Source organism: Protopterus annectens, chromosome 2.part1 (assembly GCF_019279795.1).
Source record: "Protopterus annectens isolate FY-2018-M chromosome 2.part1, PAN1.0, whole genome shotgun sequence".
In the NCBI taxonomy this organism is placed as follows: domain Eukaryota; kingdom Metazoa; phylum Chordata; order Ceratodontiformes; family Protopteridae; genus Protopterus; species Protopterus annectens.
Genome location: NC_056729.1, coordinates 1,926,634,800 through 1,926,644,251, shown reverse-complemented (window position 1 = coordinate 1,926,644,251; position 9,452 = coordinate 1,926,634,800). Strand labels below are relative to the sequence as shown.

At 38.4% G+C, this 9,452-nt stretch overlaps 1 long non-coding RNA gene across 1 annotated transcript in view; it reads right to left on the bottom strand.

Moving 5' to 3' along the window:
• Positions 1-4,366: 4,366 nt before the first annotated feature.
• LOC122794812 overlaps positions 4,367-9,452 on the bottom strand; it is a 191,478-nt gene continuing 186,392 nt past the window's right edge. The window contains exon 3 of the long non-coding RNA XR_006363711.1: positions 4,367-4,483. This is a non-coding gene — a long non-coding RNA (uncharacterized LOC122794812). The remainder of the gene's footprint in view (positions 4,484-9,452) is intronic.

Genomic DNA, 9,452 nt, shown 5'->3' with positions numbered 1-9,452 from the left:
ACATGAATGTAACACAAGCAAAGGATATGTGAAGGACATGCACATCAGAGGGCATACTAATGTCATGGTTCCCAGCCTTCATTGCACCAATAACTCAGTACAATGCACCCTTCTCCATGTACCTCCCAACACATCTTCCACTGATCTGTAACTGAGGTGTACCACCTTTCACAGTGCACTGTCACACAGCTTATTGTCCAAATCTAGGTATTTTTCTGTGGAATATACATGACTGTCTGATGGTGTAGAACAACAATCAAGTTGTTATACCAGATGCATATGTGCTACTTGTTCACCTTATGCACACACTGCATACATAGGTGTTTGACAACATTAATGGCATGCATAACATCTGTGACGGTGTGAATTGTGCCACTGATATATGCCATACACACAAGGCAACTAGCCTGTAGTGTCCATACTATCACATAAGGTATAGCAGTGTCCCTCCTTACACCTCCTGCAGATATTATAGTACCAGGACAGTGTGCCTGTTTACCCTCATTGATCGTGGATGTCTCATACTAGTTGTCCATGTGTGTGTTGCAGGCTCATCTGTCATCACTCCATATCACATATGTTCTGCCAGAGGCACAGGATGCTTATCTCACACAGACATCCTCCCCATTGTTATGTCACCTTGTGTGACAGTTACAGACAACATATTTTCACTTTACAGTCAATACTGTACCATACAGATATGTGCTTGGTGCCGCTGCTACAACCATCTTCCACTGATATGCCATCCTCTGCTGTACATGTGAGAGTTTCACATGTACTCTTTCCTTGTGTTCATTCCTGCAATTGATCTGTGTGTCCCTATTCAATACATACACTTCCCATTGGTGATCATTTTACATGGCAGTCCCATGTCCTGTTACAGATCATTAACACATCTTCAGCACAGTATGCCAGGAATGGAATATCACAATACTCTGCACTTTAGATATGCTGTCCTGTACTGTGTTTGGTTCATGTACTTCACATTCATACCTCTCAACTGGCCAGATATTCCCAGGATGTCCAGATGTTTTACTTTTCAAATATATGGCTTTCTGCATATCACTGGGATGATGTCTATACTGCTGTGACTCAATATTACATACATTTGGGTGCATACCTCTCAGCTGTCCTGATCTGTGCAGAATGTCCAGTTTTGTCTCATATTTGTGATCTTTTCCTCATAGCATGTTGCTTTCCTGACAAAGCATTGGCATGTCATTGCAGAGTGCAGTGAGAAACTGATGACTGACATTTGATTTTCAAACTTCATGCTCTTCAGAAAGTTCCTGCTAATGTAAAACCTATATATTCTATCAACTTCATAAGTCTGGATGTGGAATATTAACAATCTGTCCCTATTTCTTGTCCTTTATACCCCAGTTTCATGGCTTTGTCAACATTTCTTGCTCTAAGAAGTTGAAAGTGTTGCATTCTAACACATCCCATCTATGGTCAAATATGTCCCTATGACTAGTTATTTGTCGTCTCATTAAGTTGGCCCCTGTGCAGATATACTGCACTAAGAGAATGACAGCTATTTGTACCCCCATACCTGTCAACTGTAAAGATTTTTTCAGAATGTCCAGATTTTGCCTAATATTTGTGGACTAGCTCTCCTACAATTGAGTTTACGAGTAAATCACTGGTAAATGATTGAGAGTTGAAGTCAAACAATAGTGACAGATATTTGAGTTTCAGACTTCATACCCTTCAAAAATGTGTATACAAAACCTGTCCCTATCAACTTTCTAAGTTTGTAAGAGCAATGTTTAATATGTATGACCCTAGTCTGCAACCTTTGTCCATACATTATTTGAGTTTTGTCCATGTTTCTTGCTCATTTTTAAAGTATGTGTACCGCCCTCGTGATCATGGGGTCATTCCATGCAAATCCATAAACCATATGTACCCTCCTTTACACAGATTTGATATCAGTGTTTGCTGATAAGGTTTCGCAGCCAGCAATATTGTTGTGAGCCATGAAACCTAGCATTACATGCTGCCATGAGCTGAGCACCATTGTGGTTGCACGTACATTCTGTGTAAGGTCTACCAAACCCAACACGGAGTTTATTGTATCTGGGGGTTAGTTCTTTATGCACATTAATACACATGGATGGATATTTACTGGATGTTATTAGACTGATGTATTTTTATATTTATAGTGTTCTAGTTTGATTATGTTTATGATTAGATAGCTATGTGTGCTTTTTTTAATTTTAGTTCTTGTCACAGACCTGATGAAGGCTTTATTACATTAGTTAGCTGGAAGTGATTTTAGTTGAAACTCTTTTTATGTATATGTTATGGTTTTCTTAATACCTGATATTGGAATGTGGTTGCAAATAGATAGGCAGTGTTTTCCTTAACTAGGATTTAGTTTGATCTAATCAGTAGTAGTGTGTGGGGTGGATACTTACTGTTCTAAAATGCACTTTTACAGCCCTGTTTATATTGTTTGCCATGAATAGGCTGGATTAAAATTAAACAATACATATATTTTCACCACGTACTTCTAAGTATATAAAAGATGTTATGTTTAACATTGTTAACATATTTCTGATTTTTTTATTACTAAGGATCATTTGTCTGTAACAAATAAATGCTTGTTGCTTTGGAACACTACCTGGATTTCATGATTTTTGGAAATTATTGTGACTGAGCTCATCAACAAAGTTTTAAGACCACAAGTTTCTCTGTTTTTTTTTATTTTTTCCTCAACACTCATGTTGGTGAGGTTGTAACTGGACATATTCCTGTGCTTGTTTATTTTTTCAACTCTGAGTTGAGGAGCAAAGGAAAAATGCCTGTCATTTCTATGAAATGATGACCAAAAAGTCCTCTTAATAAAAAGATATTCTTAAATTCTACAAATGTAACAAGTGGTTTGCCTGAGAGCCAACAACACTTAAAAGGTTCTGTCCTCATTGCAACTGCAGTAACAGCATTCATTTCTGAATGTTGTATTGCAGTGCAACACTGCTGTAAAGCCTAATATAGACAACTGCCAGTTGCACCCCCTAACTCCTTGCATCAAGGAAGCTCACCCCTTTTACCTGCCCAGCTATGCTTCTATGTGATGGGAACTTGTTAGATTTCACGTGCACCTATGCTGCACGTGTGTGTGTGTGTGTGTGTGTGTGTGTGTGTGTGTGTGTGTGTGTGTGCGCGTGTGTGTGTCGGTGTATGTTTGCTTACTTTATGACTATTTGTTCCAAAGTATGCTCCAAAGATTTTCAAAAACTACTTACTTGAGGATAATAAGCTGTCAGCATTCAATGCTATTTTCTACAGCCTCAGAAGGTGAATGTTTTTGTGCCAGGACTGATTCTTGGCATTCTTACTAATTTCTGGTTGATTATGGCTCCATAATCCAAGTAAGCAGTCTCTATGCTGTCTATTAAGTTTCTCTGTTCTGATACTAATCATTTTCTAATTTGTTGTTGTTTTATTTCAGCAGAAATTCTGATGACAGCTACATTATAATGAAGCTCTTTTCTAATGGAATTCAAAGGTTCTTTGCCCCCCTTCTTTTTCACCTGAGTGTTACTCATGGTGATGGACTCCTTTCATTATTGTAAACATAATTCTAGTGATGCTGATATAACTTGTACCTACTGATGTTATTTATCCATCCTTAATCCTGTCCTTTAAATCTATTTTAGCATATTTCAATAAATCATTTTTTGATTGCAATATATGAACAAAGCAACAGCCCTACTGCTTCTAAATGGACACATTTACATAGTTCCTAGTGATAAGAATTTCTTCACATCAGTAGAATGTGGTTTTTTTAGATGCCTGTATATACAAACTGTTCCCCTTATTGAATTGCATCTGGAATAATTAATAGTATTAACAGTATTTATGTTTTGCAGCAAGAAAAAAAAAACAACTCTGCTGTGTTTCTGCATAAGTTATAAATTGAAGTATAGCCAGTAAAACTTTGTTTATAAATCTATGACTTTCACCTGAATGATGAATTAAATTAAGATTGCATAATTATAAAACAACTGAATTTAGTGCCAAAACATAAAATCTTTGAAAACATTAAGTAATATATTAAATTACGGAAGCTTGAAAATAAATAAACTTACCTTTCATTTTCATGATATGTAAGTCCACAGTTTCTTCTTCAAGCATGTCCCACCCTTTTTTAACATCCTTACATAAGTATCTTCTGGCAGCAAATATGTTTAGAGTCACTTTCTCGTATTCTTGCAGAAATTCTACTATTGTTTTTGCACACTTAAAACATGGGGTGTATGATATGTACCAAGTCAAGTTAATGACTTCATTTTCTTCAATAACTTTTCTTAACCAACTTATACACAAAGATTCAGCATGATCTTTTTGAGGTCTGTTTAAAAAATGTTTAGCATAAACATCTCCATTTTCTGCTTTTGCTTCACAAATCAAGAATGTCTTTCGTATAAAATGATTTTTTCTAAAATGTGTCAAAAATTTTGCCTTTTTTATCCTAGGGGAAAAAGAAATGAAGAGACAGTCTTTTATTTTAATGTAACTGAAATATAATAAATTCATTTGAATCATGAAGTAATACTGTGACAGAGAAAAAGGTTCAAGCACAAGACATCCTCTAAGCTACATCCTTCCAGTGGAATTATTTGACTGAAATAGAAATATTCTTATTAAAAGTATTAATCTACACATTATTACTTAAAGTCAAACTCCACTTGATAGTCATTTCTTTTTTTATTTCCAAAGTGTGATCTTTCTTCACTGTAGCAATACATGTGACATGCCACAATTATTACATTTGTTTCATGTCTGAATTTATTTCTCATTGTCTTTTTGTCCCATTTTTGTCTTGTCATTTCTTACATCACGAAGACTAGGAGAGGCTGAGTAATTTGGTTAGATCACTTATTCTGACTAGTGAGCCATTAAGAAAACAATGACACTTCAGCTTTGGCACTTGCATGTATCTTATGTGTCCCAGATTTCCACATCACACTTCCAATAAAAAATGCAAATCAGAGCTACAGTATGACGTCTGAACAAAAGCAAAGCTTTCAAATTTTTATTTCAGATATAAAATATCAACAACATCCACTCATATATTATTTTTTTCTAATTTCAAATGAGTTGTCTTTCTTTTTAATAATGTAGTCCCAACAAGAAAGAAAACATTTTCATCTTACTCTCATGATTTTCCGTCAGCATTTGATTCTGAAGTTTTTCGACATTGTGTTTTTTGTAAAAGTATATCCTGGGGATTTAATAAAATCTGTTTAGGCATACTGTAAAGCCTACATGGAACGTACAATGGCCATGTATATGGAACCCCCTCGGTAGCATAACATGCATATTAATGAAGGCACACTACTGAGGGAGAGCCACGTAACATAGTTATTGAATCAATATAGAGAGTGTGTTACTGTGGAGATGAGTGACACACCCCCTGCACTGTCAAAGTACCAGATATCAGTGTAGGTATATGTAATAATAGGTACCTTTTTTTTTTTGTGTGTGTTAGCATGGAGTGATGTACAGCAATGGACATGTGCCAGAAATCTAAACATAGAAACTGGGTGCATTTAGTTATAAATGCAAAGGTCAAGTTTAAGCATAGCTGAGCAGGTTTGTGTGGTGTGGCTCTTAGCAGTGTTTAAATGTAGCAGAGAGGTATATGTAAAAGTATAACAGAATTCTACATGTTCATGTAGCCAAATGGTGAGTGACAGCCTTATGTGCAGTAGACACAGGGTTTGAATGCACAGACAGTTTGTTAAGCATTTATTTTGCAAATACAAATTATGCCAATTATTTTAAGTCCTGCTTTGATGCACTCAACTAAGCTCTGCTAAGCACAGCTAAGCCTTGCCAAGCATTGCTTAAACAAGGAATGTTTTAGCACTGCTTAGCTGGTTTGTGCATTGCTAAGTGGTGCAAAGCACTGCTGCGCAATGCCAGTTTAAGCATTGCTCAGCTTAGCTAAGCTTGTTTGCGTATTGCTAAGCATTGCTAAGCATTGCCAGTCTAAGCACTGTTCAACTGAGCTCAGCAGGTTTGCACAATGCTAAGTGATGCATAGCATATTTGAAAATTGCCCAATGGCAGTAAAAGGCAGGACAACAGGCTTATTTAAGTGCAACAGATGAGAATACAGCAGAACCAGTTGGAGTTTGAACCTGGCAGGAGCTATGGCAGGTGTTGGAGAGGGTGCATGCTTCCGGGCACAGTGGTGGATCATTCTGGAGTCCAGGGTCATGGTTGGACTCCTTGTAAAAGACCATTATGTCCGGCTGCTGCAGGGCCAGTACCAGGGATCCGAGTCTAAGTCTGAAGCCTGGGACCAACTGGCACGTGATCTCACCAGTGCTGCAGGTATCCCCCGCACAGGTGAGCAGGTCCATCATCATTCTGACAATATGAATGGAAGAGGGGACTTCTGGGCACCTGGGTCCAGGATGCTAGAGATGGGAATGCCCCCCAAGTGTGTAAGTGCTGTTTGTATTATTTTACCAATACCTAAACTAAATGTGTGATGGACAGGTACTTAAAATGGTGTGCTTCTCTCCCTACAGCAGCAAAGGACAGAGCTTACAACCTAGAAGCTCATGCAGGGTGCCTGACCAGGTTGTGCCTTGAGTGTGATGAGTACAGATGTATCTGGCAATCCATAGCCCTATAAGCAAAAAGGAGTAATATATTAACTGCCATTAGGTAGATGCATTTTTGATTGGACTGCAAGGAATGTGGTCATAGAGCTGGACTGCAATAAGTGAGTAATGCCATTTATAGTTCAATAAAGATGAAAGCATGAAACCTGAGAATGTTAAGGGAATAAAGTATCTACTGCATAAATTGCGGAATTACAACTGTATTGCAACACCTGCATTATATGAACTGTTCTGCAATAAAGACTGGAAAAATATACCAGTTACTGCATGATGTCACCCCTAATAAAACTGTGTTTTGCAATATGTGTGTATTTTAATCTGTTGTTCATGAAACCGAGTATTACATCTGCTGTGAACTAAAAACCAAAAGAATACCACTAAGTGACTGAAGGTTAGCCAGTAAAGAGTGTTCTGCTAAATTGTAGGTGTGGAGCTGTGCTACAAGATATAATACATTATGATATTTGTTCTGCACTAAGATCTGAAGCAATAATAGGAATGCCCAAGGTATACTGTGTATATCAGGATTGTTTTGTGTTAAACATTACATTTCAGCTATATTCATTGCTGCTCTGAGGTATGCTGCTGCAGGCAAGTATATAACTGTAATAGAGGTAGATTGCAAATATACCATCTGCAACTGTATATGGGTCAGGTAGCCAACCCAGCACTCCGATATGGTTTGTACACATCACAGATATTTCACCCACTAGGGGTATATGGTGTACACCTGCATTCTATGCATTAAAGTACAGTTCACCTACTATCTCTGTCATGCATGAATCACATGCATGTGTGTTCAACTGTTAGTGCAGTCTTATATAAGAATCTACATCTATTACCAGGTCATATTTTGTTACCAGGTAAGCTCTAGGCAAAAATCAGTCAATCAATATGCAGCAGTGGCTCAGCAGCTTGGTTTGATAAATTCTATGTCTGATGTATATTTTGTTACACACACATAGACCAGGGTTCGAGACCAGTGACAAGTACTAGTAAATATTATTGAACCAGTTATGTATTGTTAAGAGATGTTCTCCCCACAGGAATTACAGGTAAATAAATGTCTACAGTAGCCCTTAGAATGGGTTAGTAATTTTTGTCTTCAGATGTAAAAGAATGTTAACAACATTGCTCAGCAATGTGATAAGACTTCAGAAAATAAAGGCAACAAGTACAATACTAATAAAAACTGATACAATAAATAAAATGTTTAATCTTGCTATGGCTGTATGCCTGTTGTGTCTGTGAATGTCTGCTGATAGTCTAACCCCATGACTGCTAAGGATGGCATGATAGTCATAAACTCTCTGTACTTTGCATGATACGTCTCTCAAGTGTCATGCTGTCATGGACTGTGATCACTATTGCCTAATCCCCCTGTCACAGATCTATCATGGACATGATTTCTGTCAATGGCAATGTCACAGTACATCAGTCCACAGTACAGCTTGGTAGTCATATCTGTACCCCTGACATGTAATAGTCCTCTGTAGTTGTGCACCTGTAAGTTTTACAGCCCATACTGTCCCATGTGGATAGCTTGAGAGGTACGCATGTGCTAAAGAAGCTATATGGCACTTATATACATAAAGGAAGGGCAGACCTGTAGAGTATATAAGAGTACTGTTGCAAACTATATAGCCTATACTGGTATTAATAGACTGCATTTCTCTCTCTCCCCCACCCCTTATCTGCATCATAATTTTGTTATTATTATACATCGGTTATGATTTACTATTAACATATGTTCTTCTCAAAAGGTTATATTGGGCCTTGTGTTTTATTATTGTTATGCATTACAATGGTTGCATACTAATATACCTTGCTGATTTACCTATATTGTTGGCCTTATGCCATAACTGTTACTGGCATACTGTTACTATACTGACTGTTATCTCACTTATTGTTGTGTTCCATATACTATGCAATATTATGTTACTATATTATTTACAATGTTCTGGCATGCTGTTATAACTAAGTAAATGTTATGTTCATTACTACCCTATACACTTTGAAATATCTCAACAGCATAGCTCGACTGGGTAGGCTGGTTCCTGGTGGTCAATCTACCCTACCTCAGCTGGCCATGGCACTAGGCTCCAGCACATCTGGGACCTAAGTCGTTGTCCCCCTGGCCCTGCATCACCTCAGGGGACATAGCCCATCCCCCTGCCAGGAGTGGGGATGGAGGGGGGGTTGTCACCCAGGATCAGCTACCAGTGATGGTGTGCAGGATCACGCATCATGGCTACGAGAATCACCTGTGTCGGATTGAGGGCAGACTGGCCAACCTGGAGGGGCAAGGTGGCCCCGGCACCCAGCCCCCAGCACAGCCACCTTTGCGGTAGTGAAGGAGCAGTGTTGACTGCCCATGGGTGGGGAGCTCAGTCTCACTGCTGCTGTCTGGGGGCACATGGCTCTCTGATTCCACAACACCCTCCCCGTCCAAGGTGTTTATCCCCCTCATGTGTCACACACTGCCCCTGTATGCTGTCTTGTTTGTCTTGTCTGTTTGCAAATGCAACCTCTCCTATCCAGCTTACTTCCCCACACATACCTATATCCCTTCCCCAACATCCCACTCTCACCTTATGAAAAAAAATGAGCATCTATTCCACAAAAAATATCGTCCCAAACATAGCTCTCCATTTTGCACCCACATCTACTAGACATTACATGAATCAAACAACATATTTATGTTGCCCTCAGAGGCTCCAAATTCCAAATTCACTACAACCTGCACAGCTGTTGCTGTCAATGAAATGGAGAGCTATGGTCCTTTCCTACATAGTTTCATAG